The sequence below is a fragment of the Spermophilus citellus genome (assembly GCF_964194105.1).
Source record: "Spermophilus citellus genome assembly, chromosome: 1".
In the NCBI taxonomy this organism is placed as follows: Eukaryota; Metazoa; Chordata; class Mammalia; order Rodentia; family Sciuridae; genus Spermophilus; species Spermophilus citellus.
The window spans coordinates 190741711-190759936 of NC_138182.1; the positions used below are offsets into that span (position 1 = coordinate 190741711).

The following is an 18226-nucleotide window of genomic DNA, read 5'->3' on the forward strand; positions in this document are numbered from 1 at the left end:
GAGATCTGCGGGAGAGACGAGACAGACGAGACCCGGTAACAGGGCACTGACTCCCCAGTACAGTAGCAGGGCGCCCTACTGTACGCGCCCACCCGCCCGCCAACACGTGACCCGTGCCCCCTCCCCAATACCAGCCCCCCCACCCCCACCCCTGTCGCCCGCCCGCCAGGCGGCGCCCACCGCTGGCCCTCACTCAACACCCCCAGCTGGGGGTGGGGAGGGAGTGGGACGCGCCGCGTCGCAGCTCTGCTGCCGCCGCCAATGCCACCACCACCACTGTGGCTGTCGCTGTCGGCCAGACCTTAAGCGGCCTTGGCCCAAGGAGTTGGGGGATTGGGGTGAGAAGGGGTCTGCCATTCTAAGCACAAGGAACTGGCCTGAGTTCTGCTTTTCAGTGACCCCCGAGAGAGGATGCAGGGGGGGAGGGGCCTGCGCAGCGCAATATAGCCCACTGCAGAGAAGGGACACCGAGTCACAGCCACCCCCTCCCATGCGGGCCTCAGTCAGACCTAGACCCAAACCCAGACAGGCCCGCCCGCCACCCAGCTTGGTTGTCTCCTACCGCAGAGCCCTGGCCGCAGAAGCAGGAGAGGAAAAGAAGGTGGTGCGGTAGTAACCCTTAGCTGCAGAGGGGGCTGCTGGGGATGAGATCGGGGCGCCGGCAGCAGTGGCGCGGAGCAGCAGACACCTAGCCCGTCTCTCCCCTCTCCTTCCCCTCGCTCCCGCCGCTCCCCCTCCCCGCGCACGGCAGCGGCTCTGGCCTCAGATGATCCCGCTCCCCCTCCCCCCAACCGCAGCCCCGCACAGTCGGGCGGGCGGGCGCACTCACCGGCGGGGGGAGCCAAGCAGAGGACAGTAGCCGCACCAGGGCTGGGGTGCCCGCAGTGCCTATTCCAATAGGCTCTACCCTTACTCCCAAATAGCAATCAAACAGAAACCCCACACTCACCAAAAACCTGCAACTAGCCCCCCCTTGGGACCACGGATGCCTGCTTGCCTCCCCCTCCTCCTTCCGAGATTTGGGGAAGGGGGGCACCCTGCTCAGGGTTGAGCCCAGCCTGGGTTGCTGGCCAGCTCTGCGGATGAACCAGGCCCTGCCGGGCATTCAGACCCTAGCCCACTCTTTTTCCTCTCTAGAAGGACCCAGAATGGAGGAGAAAACCAAGCAGGCTTTCGGAAATTCATGAGCTAAAAATGTCAGGAATTTCCTGGGAAACGCAGTTCCTTACGGGATTCATTAAAGCAGGTTCGCTTGCCCCTTTTACTCTTCCTTCGTAAGTGTCAAGGAGGGCCTCCATCCCCCCCAAAAGTAAAACATTAAATGATCGCTGGTTTTAATGCAGACAGCTAGGTTACCGACCATTAATTAACCAATGACTCTTTGGACGGTGACAGCTAAAGGGGATCTTCTCTCATAACAGAAAGAGGCTGAAGAGTAAGAGGAGTCTCAGAAATAATTGGTTTCTTTCTTCCCAGATCTGATGCATAATCTAGGCCCTATTTTCCAACTCCCAGATAAGTAGTGAATGCTTATAACTCCCTCACTGCAGTGAGCAGCCCTCATAGCTGTGAGAAAGCTAAGGCCTATTTTCAGGGAACCCCTACCAATGCCCCCATACTCCCCATCACGTTCTGCAGGGGGCTGAGCACACAGATCATGCAGTTTTTTAGTCCTGGCTTAATCAAGCAAGGATTGCTGCCTAGATCCATCTGTGGTTTCCACTCCCATTGAACATCTCCTCCTTTACTTCAAAAGTAAGGAGATTTGCCTCCCCCACTCTTAGCTATTGAAACAAAATGACTACATGGTTGCCCAAAAGTAAAGACTAATGATCAAAAAACTAAGCACAGTCTAGAGGATAAGCCTTGTCATTCCCGGAACACTCAAAGTCCCCTATTATATCCTTTCACTTTTGGGGCAAACCTGCCTGCTAGGTAGACCTGACTTCCTTTTTCTTTTAGCAAGAGCCCCATTCTACTCAGCATTAGCTTCTTCAGCTCTGGGCTGAAGTTCACTAGCTCTCATTAAGAGGAAGAAACAGGGCAAAGAGCCCTGGCTACCAAAGAGCAAACTGGGGTAGTCCTATGGTACAGCCTCAAAACCATGCACCTAGGTCTAGTGGTCTCTGAAATGGCTTCCTGAAGGGGAGGTTCACTCTGTGAGATAGAAACCCAGACTCTGGGCCCCACAAATAGATTTTTAATTTAGGGGCAACCTTTAGCAGTATAGGGTCCCTCAGTGCTTTATTTTCCACAGTCTCTCCCCTATCCCTAAGTCAGTTGGGAAGGATACACAGGAACTTTTAGAGTGCTTCCTACCACACAAAAATACATGTGTGAAGAAGCAGTGTCTTCTCTGGGCTCACACAGCAGTGATCAGGACCCTGGATAGACCCCGAACGTAAAGGCTGAGTGGCAGGGTCTCTGCATAAATACCAACTGTAAACTAAGGCTAAATTATGTTGTAGTCCGATCTAGAAAAGGCTGCTGCTCTTCCTCAAGGGTTTCTCTTATGATAAACCAAACTCTTCTCCCTTAATGAGAGAAACAAGATCAATGAGATTTTGAAGGGGGCCCGCCGGTCAGTCCCTGCTATTCTTCCGCGCCCAGGATGACTGTACCAGGGACAGACGCCTCGGGCTCAAAACTGCCTAGCTCCTGCCTAACTTTGTAGCCTAAATTTCTTGCTTTCCGTCCCAAATGTTTATGTCCAGCAGTTCTGAAGCGGTTTGAGTTTGGGAATGCCCTGATTTGAGAGAGAGGGAAGCGACTGTCACTAGGAATTTACTAGAGGCAACTAAGTTTTAGACAGAACATAAATTAAATATTTGCACACTTAAACTGGGAGTTTTAAATGAAAAATCAGCACATGACTGAGACCTGGATCTTGTCACATAAATAGGTACTTATTTTATACTACTCATCGTGTATGTGTAAGATTTCTGCCCTTCTATGCCAGTTTCTCTCCTACTTTATACATGTATCCAAAAAGTAACAAGATTAATTAATGCCTTTTCCAAAACAGTTCAATGATAAACTAGATAGCATATTTTCATTTCTGAAGCAAGAGTGTTAATTTCAAAATAAGTCTGTTAGTGTGGGCTTTTTCTCAGACTAGGAAGTAAGAGGTGGCTTCATCAGACTACACGTACAGTAGTCATGAAAAGTAGTCTAGGAGGAATGAATATTAACTTGTAGAAAAGTCTGAAAAAGTTTAGGACCTTGAGTACTGTAACATTGAAGAGTCATTATAAAATTGTGGATTTAAAAGACTACTAGCCATTTTATTAGTTATCTAAACAATATACTAATATACTCAATGAATGAAAAACCTATTCTAGTATTCAGCTGTTTGAATTTGTTACTTTAAAACAAATAGTTGTAAAACTAAATTTACAATTTCTTTACAATGCAGGAAAGACAAAAGGGAAACGAAATATAACGTGCAGCTAATTAATATGCAGTAAAATAACCATGTTAATGAAAAATCATCAAAAAGAAATATTCCCTTTCTCCTAAAAATTTGCTTACATTTAAAAACCTGATAAACATCTCTAGATTTTTTTATTTCATTAATACTATACACACATTTTGAAGAGCACAGAAACTGCTTTATTTTTAATCTCACTATGTATTTAACAAACTGTTACTCACAAAAAAAAAAATTTTGCACAAGGAAACAGACATTAGGCAGAACAAGGAGGAAAAAGGTCTAAATTTTTCTCATCCTGAACTACAGGTGATTCAGAAATAATCCAATTCAGCTTTGTTTTTCTTAAAATCAAAATCAACCCACATTTATAAAATAAACTTGTGAAAGAGAGGGTATCTACCTTTGGGTAGTTAAACCCTTTGGATTATAGAGTTCCCAACAGAAACAATATGCTAATTAGTATTTTACGAAAGCACACATTTCCAAAATAAAAGTGAACACTAAAACTTGTTTTCAAGGGCTACTTGTGCTAAACCAGACAATTATTTTCAATATCCAATCATTAAAATTAACATGAATGTTGCACTGTAAATGTTCAAAGTGGAGGAATTACCCATTTCTTCTCATGGCTACATTTATCAGGAAAATTAAGGGAAACCCTGAAGTAAATCCTAACATTTAACAACATCATCTCATAATACCAGCATTTCACAAATCATTTTTAAAAAGCATGTCCCCTTTCTGTAGCTCACTATTCTTGAAAACTGTGCCTCTTCAATGCCATACTAATGTTTAGAATTAAAGATATGAAACATTTAAAATCTGAAGAGAACAATGCATGTGATTGAACCTTTGCATTCCCTAATGTCTTCATTTTAAACATTTGCAAAAGAGTCAAATAAAATTAACACACATTCTAAATTCGATAAAGATTCAGAAAACCCGACATTTGCCCATAGGTCCAAACAGAACCAATTTAAATGTCAAAAGCTTCCTCTCTTCCGGCAGGTACTTAAATGATTTTACTAGTGCTGTATCCAAAGGAATGAAATCAGCAACTCTCTCCACACTCTAGTCAACACTCCAATTTCCAAAGCCGCAATTCGCAAACGTCAGTTGGGCGGGGGCATCGGGGGTCTAGAAACAATCCCCACATTTCCTTTTCCCCTGACAGTCTACTAAAAGATGTCAAACCAAATCCGACCAATCAAGCCTATTGTAAAGCACTAGGACTACCCTACCAAGGACACGGGACACAAGCACAGACGTCAAGAAAAGCTTTCCATAAGCCCCTGGCCCGACAGAAACATAAGGGTCCCAAATGAGAACGAAGCAGAACCGTCAAGAAAAGTCCCGAAGAGGCAACGGAAATGAAGGTGGCATTTATTCTGGGGTCGACAGCTACAAATCAAAGTTATCCAACCAGTCTCTCGGGGCCTCTACCAAAGTTCAGGCTTATGGCAGAAATACTGGTCGGGTTCCTTCCCTTAAAATATCATAGCCCACTGCCACTCAAAGGGAAGACCCTCCAGCTTCGTATCAGTTCCTTTTGTCCTCGAGCAAAGGTAGAAGGGGTTGTCGAGCTGACCTAGCGCTGTGGGGCAGTAAAAATGCCTGGTTCGGGCCACCCATCCTTGGGCCTGGCTTCATCTGCGATGTCAGCATCAATGGGGGGTTTTTGTTGTTGTTTTGCCTTTTTTTTTTTTTTTTTAACAACGCACTCAGGGTGGGTGTATGCAATGGGTTGGGGGGTAGATTTAAAATAGAGGAGAGGAGGAGTTCATTGGTAGTGGAACCTAAATTACAGAATCTTCTTTTCTCTCCCCTCCTTCCTGTGTTGCCGTTCAGGGAGTGTCGGCCACGTCTAGCGCACTGTCCCAGGCCCCGGGGCGAAGATGGTCTGGGGAAATGGGGCTCAGGGATTGCTAAGAACATCAATGGTGGTCTCCAGAGCCTGCAGATGTAGGATTTTTAAAGGGGAGGGATGTTATTTTGTTCTTTTTCGGAGGTGGAGGGGGTTTATTCGTTCGTCGCTGCGAAGCGCGGGGGGGGGGGCGGGGGGGCGTTGCTACACCGCCTAGGTCCCCGAGAAGAAGGGTGCGGGGATGTCTGCAATGGTACGATCATTATTCCTGGGCTGAGAGGGCAATTAAAGGGGACGGGGTGGGCGGCACCTCCAGCTGTGGCAGCTGCGGCAAGGAAGGTCGCGAGGGGCTTACCCGGGCGGGCGGGCGGGCGCTGTCCTGCCGCAGGTGAGGGAGGGCGCAGTCTGGAGGGAGGGAGGGTGCGCGCGAGGCAGGCGCTAGGCTGGCGCGAGGAAGGGGGGAGGGGAGGAGGGCGCGCGCGCGCACACCTGTCCTGGACAGCGGCGCGAGCCGAGCTGCGCCTCACTCGGGCTCTGCGGGCTGAGAAGGAAGGAGGGCGGGCGGGGGCGGGACGCCGAGGGGAGGAGGAGGAGGCGGCGGCTCGGATGGCTGGCTCGGCTTTCGCTCGTTCTCCCTCCCGCGGGCAAGCCCGGCTCACACCCTGCTTCTCCCGCTCACTCACAGCCCCCTTGGCTCTCCCTCCTCCTCCTCCTTCCCCTGCGGGATCCGCTCGCCGCCGCCGCCGCCGCCGCAGACGGCAAGTCGTGGCAGCCAGACGTCGGCGCGTAACCCGGCGCTCCGTGCGTGACTCCAGGCGACGTCAGCGCGCGCTCCGCGCTCCCCACCCCCCTCAGTGGCTCGCGCCCTCCGCTCTCGCGTCCCTAGGTTTCAGTTGCAGCCACGGCGGCCGCTGAGCGCGTTCCCTCCGCTTCTCGCGCGCGTGAGCGCGCCTTCCCCGCCGTTGGCGCGTCAACATCCCGGGCCCAGGCCTTGGGGCGCGTCTGAGGAGGGTGCTGTCTGGAGCCACTTCGCTCGCACTTCCTCCGCCCACAACCGAGAGACCTGGGAGAACTTAGATCTTTGGGTTTCTGAAGGCCCAGGCCAGGCTCAGGCGGGAATAAAACCCCAAAGGGCCTGCGCCAGCTCCAGTTTAAGGCCCACGGCGTCGCTGCGGTTGCAGCCTTCCCTCATCACACGCTCCCCTCCGCCCCGTCCCTCTGGCGGCAATAGGCCTTTCATTTCTCGGGAGGGTCTCACCTTGGCCTTCGGACACCCGCGGAGAGGGGCTGGAAGGGCATAATTAGCATAAAGAAGAAAGAGGCTAGACCGAGTTCAGGCTTTAGCCTCAGGAATCCTCGACAGGAAGTGTGGGGTTGCTGCCCAGCCTCCCACGCCGTTTAGGTGAATCTGGGCCCCTTTGAGGGAATGTGACTAAGGACAAAACTGATAAATATTATTTATGTGTCCTTGGGCCGATAGAGAGCAAAAGGGCTGAGTTAATTTTCATAAATGGCTACGCAAGGGCAAAATGCTGAATTTTAAAATGTCCTTTAAGAGAGATTTATTGAAATCTTATAAAGTTTGACAATCCTTTCCTTTTATGTATGATTATCCTTTCCTTTTATGCTGTCATATTTCACTTTTGCAGTACTATGTATATAGAAGTAACGTTGATCAGCTAACAATTCCTCAAAAACTGACTTCATCAGGGCTGGGGTTGTGGCTCAGCGGTAGAACGCTGTCTTGCACATGTAGTGAGGCGCTGGGTTCAATCCTCACCCCCACATAAAAACGAATAAATAAAGGTATTGTGTCCAGCTACAACTAAAAAAAAAAGTATATTAAAAACTGCCTTCATCATCTTTGTAGTTATTTAAATCTCCAAGAACTCAACCCATGATTTTAAAAAATTAAGACTCTGCCCTAACTTAAATAATTGACTATATTTTAAGTTACATTATAAATACACAACAAACGCCCTTTTCTTAGGCAATAGTAGACTTTTTATTTTTAATTAGTGCATTAGAGTTAGTGGGGTTCATTTTGACCTATCCATAAATAAATTTTTAACATTTCAATCCTCAATAATAGACTCTTTCCCTTTCCTCAATAATAGACTTTTAAACTCACTAAACTTCCAAGAAGTTAATCTAGTGAATCCTGAGAGGGAAGTAGGACTGAGGTGTGATTTATCCCATTTTATAGATGAGAAAACTAACTTACCAAAATGTAAGTTGTCCAGAGTTTTGAGAAGTGTTTCATAGGTGAAGGGGAAAGCCCAGATCTTTTGCCTACATTGTCAACTGAACCACAAATTCTTCAACTGGGATTTCTTCCAGGTTTCTACTGATGCTCCCTTTTATATATTGTGGGTAGTGCTTAACTGCTGAGAATCGTAGAGAGCTCTAAAAGTTCAGAGTTTGAAATTTTCTGCCTTAGAAAATCACAATAACAAAATACCCATCCCTAGTAAGAGGTGAAAAAAGGAGACTGGTTTAAGAGTGATGGGTCATTTCCTTTAAATTGCTTCATTATTCACCTCATCTTTAGGTGGCAGCACTACTATATAAATATCTTTAAAACTACATTCTTCTGCAACTTGATATCCTAAGAATATTTTGTCCTCAATGCTTCCAATTGCAGAGATTCAAAGCTGATGAAAATATGAAATCAGAGCTGAGAATTACAACAGGTTCTAGAGTTGCAAAACCACAAAAGCTATGGAGCCTCTGAGGGGGAAAAAAAATTTAACTGTGTAAGAAGTAGCATCTTTAAATCTGGTCTCTTATTGAAAACAACACAATACAACTTTCTAGAGTAAACCATGGTTTCTCAATGCCTCATATTTATAAAACATAAGTTTAAAGTTGCTAGTTGTATAGTTGCCAGTTCTCTAACTACAATTTTAAAATTCAGGTGCAGTTTTTCCTCATTAAACACCATCGAGCTTATAAAGATTCCAAATAAGACTCATTGACCTTGTTGAAGAGAACTCAGCATCTTTCCTGGCTTTCCTATATTGTTCAAATACAAAGCAAACTGCCCTCACTCAAATTTAGAAAAGTGAGAAGACTGAACCAGATGTAAAATGGTAGCAATATCTAGGTAATTTTGTGTCTTAATCTCTCCTATATTTTTGAGGATAATAAATTATGATACATGGAAGTTATTTGGGTTAAATATTTTCTTTTTTTAATAACTTTATTTTGCTTATTTATTTTTTTATGTGGTATTGAGGACCAAATCCAGTGCCTCACATGTGTGAGGCAAGCACTATACCACTGAACCACAACCTCAGCCCTAGGTTAAATATTTTCTAAGTAGAATTTTGTCATAATTAATTTTGTGTGTTTACAATAGTTCTTCCAGTGCCCCTTTACCCAAGTAACCCAATAAAATTGAATTTACGAGCATTTCAAAATAAACTGCATTAGATTTGCTATGTAAATACAAACACCAAGGAATATAGAGGTATGACAATCAGGAGTGGGAAATCAAATTATTTCTGCATAGAGGATAAAGTATTAATAGTTTTTCTCAATGATAGCTTCTATCTTTCTCAAATCTAACTTGGGGGAGGAGTCTTAAGCAAATTGGTTATTCTTAAACTCATGGGTATTATGTTAAGATTTTTAAGCTCTCTGGTGCCAGCAAATCATGCAGCCTGGGGACCTTGCTCCAAACTTCTGCCAACACCATTTTGGCAGTAAAATGTTCTGTTGAACAAAGTTTGCACGTGTTTGGGGTGTGAAGTGGTTTCTCAGGCATTTTTCTGGTTTTAGTCCAGTTTAGGGACTTGAAGACAAGGGTCAGAAACCTGAAACTTATAGAGCTCATATGTGTTTAAAACAGATTATGCAAGCAATTTTGAATTTTCATTTAGAGGAGGAATAGATTTTTCTTTGTTGGTGTGGGAGTTATTGAAGTGAATCTTTAGTTTGCTCCTAAAATGCTATGATATTCAACTGGTTCTCAAAAGCAGGTAAGTAGGCCCTCTTTGTTGTGGGAATAGAGCTGGGGAAAATTATTCTTAATCCTTCTACCTAAAATATCAGCAAAATCCGTTTATTCAGATAAAAGTCACTAGATAACAATGTGCAACTTGAGAGCAAAGGGAACAGTTTTAAGCTTGAGCTCATTGATCAAATTTTATGTAATTTATGATCCTCTGATCCTTTTTTGGTATAAGTTATGTGACCTCATCTTTTGGCTCACAAACATCCATCCTGGAGTCAACAGTTTATTGCACCTGACACAGATGTATGTGCTAATTCATCTTATTCCAGGGGTTCCTCTTCCTGTTGAAAATATTTGTGTGTGTGTGTGTGTGTGTGTGTGTGTTTACTGGAATCGAATCCAGGGGCATCTTCTTCCTGAACCCTTTTTTACTTTTTGAGACAGGGTCTCACTAAATTGCCGGCCTTGAATTTGGGATCTTCTTGCCTTAGCCTACTGAGTTGCGGGATCCGGTATGCCCCGACCATTGCCAGGTTTGTAATCTTAATTTACTTTATTTTTTCAAGTAATTTAACAGAAAATCCTTGCAGAGCCTGGGATAACAGTTTGAAAGCCATTGAAGTACTGATGGAATATTTTTTTCTTCCAATTAAGAGGAATGAAAAAGAAAAAAGTAAAAAAGTTTCCAGGCAGGGTGGCCCATACCTATAATCTCAACACTGGGAGGCTGAGGCAAGAGGATTACAAGTTTGAGGCCAGCCTGGGCCAGCCTACAGCAAGACCCTGTCTCAAAATGAAAAATAAAAAGGAGTAGGGATGTAGCTCAATAGTATAGGACCCCAGGGTTCAATCCCTAGTACAGAAAAAAAAAGAACAAATTAAAAATAACATATCAAAATGATACTACTGTCTTATATTTGCCATGATCAATGGTCAATTTGTAGGCTTACAAGTATGTTAATTTGAAAATAATGGTTAATTTTGATACTTTTTCCAAATGTGTCCCATTTCTTGCATCTTTCCATTTTCTTTCCTCCTTTTTAAAAGCAATTCAGGTATCAGAACTAAAATGTGAATGAAGTTAGAGATGGGCCTTTCAAAATAATGGCTTTGGGGGCTGGGGTTGTAGCTTAATGGTAGAGCACTTGCCTAGCATAGCATTGGGTTTGATTCTCAGCACCACATATAAATAAATGAATAAAATAAAGGTCCATCACTGTCTAATTTTTTTTTTAAATAGTGCCTCTCTCTGGACTGAAAAGCACTATTGGACTTTGTTGCACATTTTAGGGTGATCCCAAAACCTCTTTGCTTGCTTACTTTAGAATATCAATGTGTTGCCATTTTACTATCTGGATCAAGACTAGATACATACATACATATATTCGCCCTTGACTTCTGAGGCTAACCCAGGTCATGTTTACAACATACTTTGTGGTATGTTGCAATTAGATGAAGATGGTAGAATTTCTATCTATGGTGAGTAAAATGTGTCTGGGGAAAAATCAAGAGACTATTCCAAGTGAAAAACACAAATTAAGTTCTTTATTATTTTTTAAAATATTTTTTAGTTGTAGATGGACATAATACCTTTATTTGGTTTATTTTACTTTTATGTGGTGCTGAGGATTGAACCCAGTGCTTCACACATGTGAGGCAAGCGCTCTACCTCTGAGCCACAACCTCAGGCCCAGTTCTTTATTATTTTGTATGGTGAAATTATTTTTATCTTTTGAGTGTACTTTTTCCTTCTTATTTTTAAGTTGTAGATGAACACAATATCTTTATTTTATTTATTTATGTGGTGCTGAGGATTGAACCCAGTGCCTCATATGTGAAAGGCAAGCGCTCTACCACTGAGCTATAACTCCAGCCCTTGAGTATACTTTTTCTTCTTGTTTAAGTACTCAAAATTAATTATTAAATGTAATAATTTTTATTTCCTAGATAGTAAGTCAATATTTAAGTATGTCTAGAATGAAGAAATGTTTTTAAGTCACTATTTTGGAATATCATTAATAGATATATTACATAAACAGAGTACAGCTGATGTTTTAAAAAATATATGTTCCTGTATTTTTTGTCTTTGAACTTCCTTCTGAGAATTATGTATAAACCACGTTCCCTGTTTCTATAGCATCCATATTCATCTAATCTACTTTGGAGAAGTTTTAAATATTAGCTGAGTGTGGTGGCATATATCTGTAATCCCAGAAGCTCAGGAGACTGAGGTAGCAGGATTTCAAGTTCAAACTCAGTCTCACCAATTTAGTGAGACCCTAAGCAACTTAATGAGACCCTGTCTCAAAATGAAAAATAAATAGGGCTGGGGATGTAACTCAGTGGTTAAGTGCCCCTGGGTTTAATCCCCAGTATCAAAAAATTAAACAAACATCAGCTTTTCCTTGTCTGAAATATCACACATCAAAACTTTACATTTTCTTTACAAATATTTTTCATTTTATTTGTTTCTGCTATAATTGCATACATTTCTCTTTACAATGGTGATTGGAGATTTACTTATCCTTGTTCTCATTCTGATAAGTTTTCATGTTAACCTTATCATATACCATTCTTTTCCTTTCCTTTGATTATCTTTGGATAATTATAAGGCACCTCCTTTAATGTTGTGGCATTGGCAGATGTTAGATAACATTATAATTTTCAATCTAGTTTGCAATTGTACCTGTTAAATGAAGCTCTTTCACTGTTTTTAGGGTTCTCTTACTTGATGGATTATTTAATTTGCTTCAGATCACTTTATTACAGCATATTAAACTTCCATGTTTGAAGCAGAATTGATTTTGTTTGTTCTTAGGTAAGAGGTTTTTTTTAATATATATATATATATAAGCAATCAGAAACTGAGGCTTTTTTCTGTTATTTTTGTTGATTAATTTATTTTGGCTATATTGAAGCAGGATTGATTGATTGGATTCTGAATCATAAGGTTGGACAATGATTCTATTAGGACTATATAAAATAAGTAGGGGCAATTTGAATAAGTTATAGTGTATTGAATTTTCAAGTATCTATTTTTAATTGTCTTAGAGATCTATTGTGAAACATTAAGTAAATCATGTTAGGATTTTGTGTGTGTGTGTGTGTATCTGTGTGAGAAACTTAATGTGTTATCTTTGAATAAAGTATTACCTTTTGTGTGATGTTGATGCTTGTTCTGAGTCAAACACATCTTCTCTGGGGTTGTTGCACAGTCTGTGTTGGCTAAGTTTAAGATATTGGGCTGGGGATGTGGCTCAAGCGGTAGCGCGCTCGCCTGGCGTGCGTGCGGCCCGGGTTCGATCCTCAGCACCACATACCAACAAAGAAGTTGTGTCCGCCGAAAACTAGAAAATAAATAAATAAATATTAAAAAAAAAAAAAAAAGATATGTTCATGGCCTCCAGAGCTAAAAAGGAATCAAACCCATCAATTTTATCTTATTAGCACAATGCTGAACCAAGTGAACCAACAAGTTAGTTGTTAAATTACTGAGGAAGAAAAAAGATTGAATGAATATGTACATATATTGAAATTGGCTATAAAGTACATCAGTTTATTCTATGATGAATTAAGGACTTTGCCAAGGCTTATCTTGAGTAACTCTCTATCATCTCATGAGGAATTAAAAAAAGAGATTTTTTTTTCCCCAAGATGTGTTCTAGAGACACAGCTCTTCTACATTAGTTTCTCTGCAACATTCTGCTTCTCCTAGTGATTAGGACAAAGCTTTTAAGGCACGCCAGTGAAGTTCAACAAGGTAGCAATGTCTTAGGGACACAAATTTAATGTTTATTATTTACCTCAATTGTATAAAAGCTTTACAGTAATGACTTCATGGGATAAATAACTCCCTCCCCCCATCTTTCTTTAGTGCTGGACCTCACCCAATGGTAGGCAAGATCTCTACCACTGAGCTACATTCCCAGACATCTCCCCACTTTTTTCTTTATTTAGTGCTAGAATTGAACCCCTGACCTTGATAATGCTAAACTTTCACTCGTCCACTAAGCTATACCCTAGCCCTGGTAAGCAAATATTTATTTATTCTCCCCACACCCATACTGGAGATTGAACCCAGGGATGCTCAACCATTGAGCTACATTTCCAGAACTTTAAAAATTTTTTATTTTGGGGCTGGGGATGTGGCTCAAGCGGTAGCGCGCTCGCCTGGCATGCGTGCGGCCCGGGTTCGATCCTCAGCACCACATACCAACAAAGATGTTGTGTCCGCCGAGAACTAAAAAATAAATATTAAAAATTCTCTCTCTCTCTCTCTCTCTCTCTCTCCCTCTCTCTCCTCTCTCTTTAAAAAAAAAAATTTTTTTTTTTTTTATTTTGGGACAGGGTTTCCATAAGTTGCTGAGGCTGGCCTGGAATTTGCAATCCTCCTGCCTCAGCCTTTTCAGTAGCTAGGATTATAGTGAGGGCATTGCCATGCCTGGAAGCAATTTATTTTTAGTTCATCTGTTTTTTTTCTAACCTTAAGATAGGAACCTTCCTTTCTTGCATGTGGTGGTCAAGAACATGGGTCTTCTTCTAAGTTCAAAACTTTGCTTTCAAATTCCTAACTATGTGATTATAGCCAAATTACTTAACCTTCATAGGCCCCAGTTTCCTCATTTATCAAAAAAACAAAAAGATAAAACCAACTTGTACATAAGTATATTATGAAGACTAAATAATTAAGTTATAGGAAACCTTTAGAAGAGACACTGGCACATAGTAAGCAGTCAATAAATGTGACCTTCCACCAGTGGTGGCACCATTTTTCCTGGCCCTTCTCTCTAAGTCCAAGCGATGTTCTCTCTCTTGTTCATATTCCAGATGCCCAGGGGTATAAGGCACTTTGAGTTTCTGGACTAGGCTCTCATAGTTTACTATCCTTTGGACTAAGATTAAAATTGTCATGTTTCTTAATACAATTCATCAACTGTGTTATACTTGAAAACCTCCAAGAATTCTTCCCTTTCTTTGGTTTTGGGTCATTTTACTCTTTCTTTGTATGGATACCTCTTTATGGGCCCTCTGCAGCAGTATCTCTTCTGTTTATACATGAAGATTCCCCCCTCCCAAGTACTAGTTGTAAGTTTCTTGGGGTGTATGAACTGTTTTTATCTCTTTTCCTAGCCTACCCATAAAGAACTCCCTTCCAGCCAGCTGCTGCATAGTCTAGGAAGGAAGGTTTGTTGAATAAATGAGTTTATTTATTCATTTAGCCTGTGTGCTTTTGCACTCACTCGTTCTCTCTCACTCTCTCTCCCTCTCTCTCTCCTCATCTCCCATTCTATATTGGGAATGAACGAAGGGTGCTTTATCACCAAACTACATTCCCAACCCTTATTTAAAAATTTATTTATTTTGAAATTTAACAGCAAAACAACAAATAATCCAATCAATAAATTGGCCAAGGAACTGAACAGACACTTCTCAGAAGAGGATATACAATCAATCAACAAACATATGAAAAAATGTTCAATATCTCTAGCAATTAGAGAATTGCAAATCAAAACTACTCTAAGATTTTATCTCACTCCAGTCAGAATGGCAGCTATCAAGAATACAAACAACAAGTGTTGTGGAGAATGTGGGGGAAAGGCACACTCATACATTGCTGGTGGGACTGCAAATTGGTGCAGGCAATTTGGAAAGCAGTATGGAGATTCCTTAGAAAACTTGGAATAGAACCACCATTTGACCCAGCTATCCCACTCCTTGGTTTATACCCAAAGGACTTAAAAACAGGATACTACGGGGACACAGCCATATCAATGTTTATATCAGCACAATTCATAATAGCTAAATTGTGGAACTAACCCAGATGCCAATGGATAGGGAAAGTTTGGTATATATACACAATGGAACATTACTCAGCATTAAATGAGAACAAAATCATGGCATTTGCAGGTAAATGGATGGAGTTGGAGAATATAATGCCTAGTAAGACAATCCCAAAACCAAAGGCTAAATGTTTTCTTTGATATGAGGATGCTGACTCATAATGGCAATTGGGGGTGGGGCATGGGAGGAATGGAGGAACTTTAGATAGGGCAAAGAGGAGAGAAGCTAAGGGGCAAGGGGATCAGAATGACAGTGGAATGAGTTAGACATCATTACTTTAGAGTAATGTAGGAAGACACGAATGGTGTGAAAATACTTTATGTACAACCAGTGACTTGAAAAATTGTGCTCTATATGTTTAATATGAAGTGAATTGCTTTCAGCCATTAGGTATAGCAAATTAGAATAAATAATTTAATAAAGAAAAAAATTATTTTGAGACAGAGTCTCACTAAATTACCCAGGGAGGCCTCAAACTTGCAATCCTCCTGTCTCAGCCCCCTATGTAATCAGGATTATAGGAGTGTGCCAGTGTATCCAGCTGTGTTTGCTCATTTTCTCCTGGATGTTTTATTCTGATTTCAGTTTTTGTGAAATTTTCATTTCCCTTGGTGATACTGAGATTCCAACCTGCAATATCACAATTTATTTCCTGACTGGCCACACTTCGTTAGCATGTGAAGGAGGAAAGTCTCATGTAATTCACCTGGATTTAATTTACTTACATTCTCTTAGCTTCTGCTACACTGATTATTTAAAAGCTGTGAGTAAGTCAGCTATGATAGTGAACACCTGTAATTCCAGTTACTCAAGAGACTGAAGCAGGAGTAATCTCAAATGGGTAGGGCAGCCTGGGCAATTTAGCGAGATCCTGTCTCAAGAGGGCTGGAGATGTAGCTCAACAGTAAAGCACTCCTGGGTTTGATCCCTAGTTAAAAAAATACACACACACACAGAGAAAGACAAGAAAATGAAAGCTATCAATGGCTTTGAGAGGTGTTCTAGTTGGCAGAATTCTGTCTCATTCCTTATTTGAGGAGAGAGCTATGCCATCTTCAGTTTCTTTGCATGTAATGTAAGATTCAGCTTTCTCATTTCTCACTTGAAGGAGGTGAGGATGAAATAGATCAACCTCTTAAAATTTGCTTTTTAATAGATACAAAATATATACGTAACACATATATTAAGTATAAATCTTAGTAATCTAAAAAAGACCTGTGAACCTCAACGGAACCCCAAAACTAGCACATTTCCTAGTCACTTGCATCTATCTTTGTGTTTCTCTGCTGTCTTTCCTCTGCCCTCAGGGCTAAGCTGTATCCTAAGTTTTGTGCTTATTATCATTCCATTACAGTTTTGTTTTTATTTTATTTTAGTTAGATCGTGAATCTATATATGCCAAAACAATGCCTAATTACTTGCTATTGAGATTTATAAAAATGCTACATTATCCAATATACAGAGTTAGGGGATTTGTCCTTTTCACTCAACATTGTATTTCTAAGATTTATCCATGTTGTATATAATGATAGCTTGTTCATTTTTAGTACTATATGACATTCTATTGTATACATATACCTCAAATTATTCTTCTGTTGATTCATAGTTGGGTTGTTTCCAGACTTTTTATTATTATAATTATTATTGCTATAAATATTCTTATGCATGCCTACTGATCACACATGCAAGTGTTTCCACCTAGGAGTAGGACTGCTGGGTCATACAGTATGCAAATATTCAATGTGGTGAGACAATTAATGCCAAATGGCTTTCCACTCTCTCACAGTTTATAAGAATTCTGTGTACTCTTAATGCTTACTTAGTATTGTCATACTTTTCAATTTTTGCCAATCTAGTGGGAAGAAAATGTTATATATCTATTTTTAATATAATGGAAGAAAAAGTTATATTAAAGATTTTAAAATATCCTCTTCCTTTCTACATTAAAAACTTACAGCCTCATTTGACCTTATGTACATGGAAGTTTCTTGGAGAGAAAGTTATTTATTTGTGTGATAGATTCTACTAAGGATATAAAAACTTGGAGTAGAGTCTGCTAACAGGATTGTTTGAATATTGCTTTTAAGTTGATATTACAAATAAATATCAAACTATGCACACTATAAAATTTCTTGTTAATACAGAAACAGAAATATGTAAAATTATATTCTTTACTATCACAAATTAATCTGATTTTGAGCTTATAGCAATCTGCAAAACTATTTTAAGTAAAGGTTCCTTCAATCTGTTCATCTGGAATATTTCCACTGAACCAAGTTTAGTAGAGATATATTTGTGCATTCCCCTGTATTTTAATTGTACCAAAGAGATTCAACTTACCCTCACCCTCTTTTCACATGTTACATGATACAACACAAATTAATCTCTTAATGAAATTTCAAAGAACCCAATACAATTTTTTCATTATCTGAGGAATTGACCCCACACACATTAACCAGAAAAATAAGTTCCAACAGATGGTTCTGCTACACTGTACCCTAAAATGTGTTTATTTTAATTGAAAAAGCCATCTTGTATATAAACAGTTTTCATCAATAACTAAAAACACGTGGAGATGGAAAAGAGATCCAAGACAAATAGTAATATATGTTTGTTTTTAGGAACTTTTATAGCTATTTAAAACAAAGAAATACTGGCTTTTGACTTATTTTTTTCCACACTTGGGATTGAACCTAAGGGCCTCAAGCACGCTAGGCAAACATTCTACCACTGAACTACATCCCCAGCCCTTTTTTTTCCTGTGTTTCTATGAAAGATTTTCAAAGGAAGTGACTGCATATTTATTTCATGTTTCTTTATTATATTGCTAGGTACAGTGACATAGCTCAAAGAGTCATTTATAGAATATTAAGGGGGTGCAAAAGTCTCCTCTGTACCATTAGTATTTGTTGATTGACAAAAAGACTGGGTGAATATTCATGACCAAACCACAAGAAAACTGTATTTACTTTCTTCTATTCTTGGAAGAAATCATTCACCAAGTGAATACTTTTATGCTAGGGGAGTAAGTATTTTCAACTTTATACAACTAACACTGTTCAGCCAAGTTGCTATCAGTTATTGGTTTCTTATCACCCCCCCCCTCATTTTCAGTACTAGGGGATTGAAC

At 40.8% G+C, this 18226-nt stretch overlaps 1 protein-coding gene across 3 annotated transcripts in view; it reads right to left on the bottom strand.

Annotated features, from left to right (window-relative positions):
- PURA (purine rich element binding protein A) overlaps positions 1-6088 on the bottom strand; it is an 11586-nt gene extending 5498 nt beyond the window's left edge. Inside the window, exons 1-2 of one of the 3 annotated variants that reach the window (XM_081282473.1) lie at positions 5787-6088; positions 1-5 (exon numbers count right to left, since the gene is read on the bottom strand). The exon at positions 1-5 is cut by the window's left edge and continues 5498 nt beyond it. The gene's annotated coding sequence lies outside the window, so the exon portion shown is untranslated. Of the gene's footprint in view, positions 6-562; positions 1397-5652 lie in introns of those variants that run through there. The other 2 variants (XM_081282471.1, XM_081282472.1) reach the window with 2 other exon arrangements.
- Between the last annotated feature and the right edge of the window lie 12138 nt (positions 6089-18226).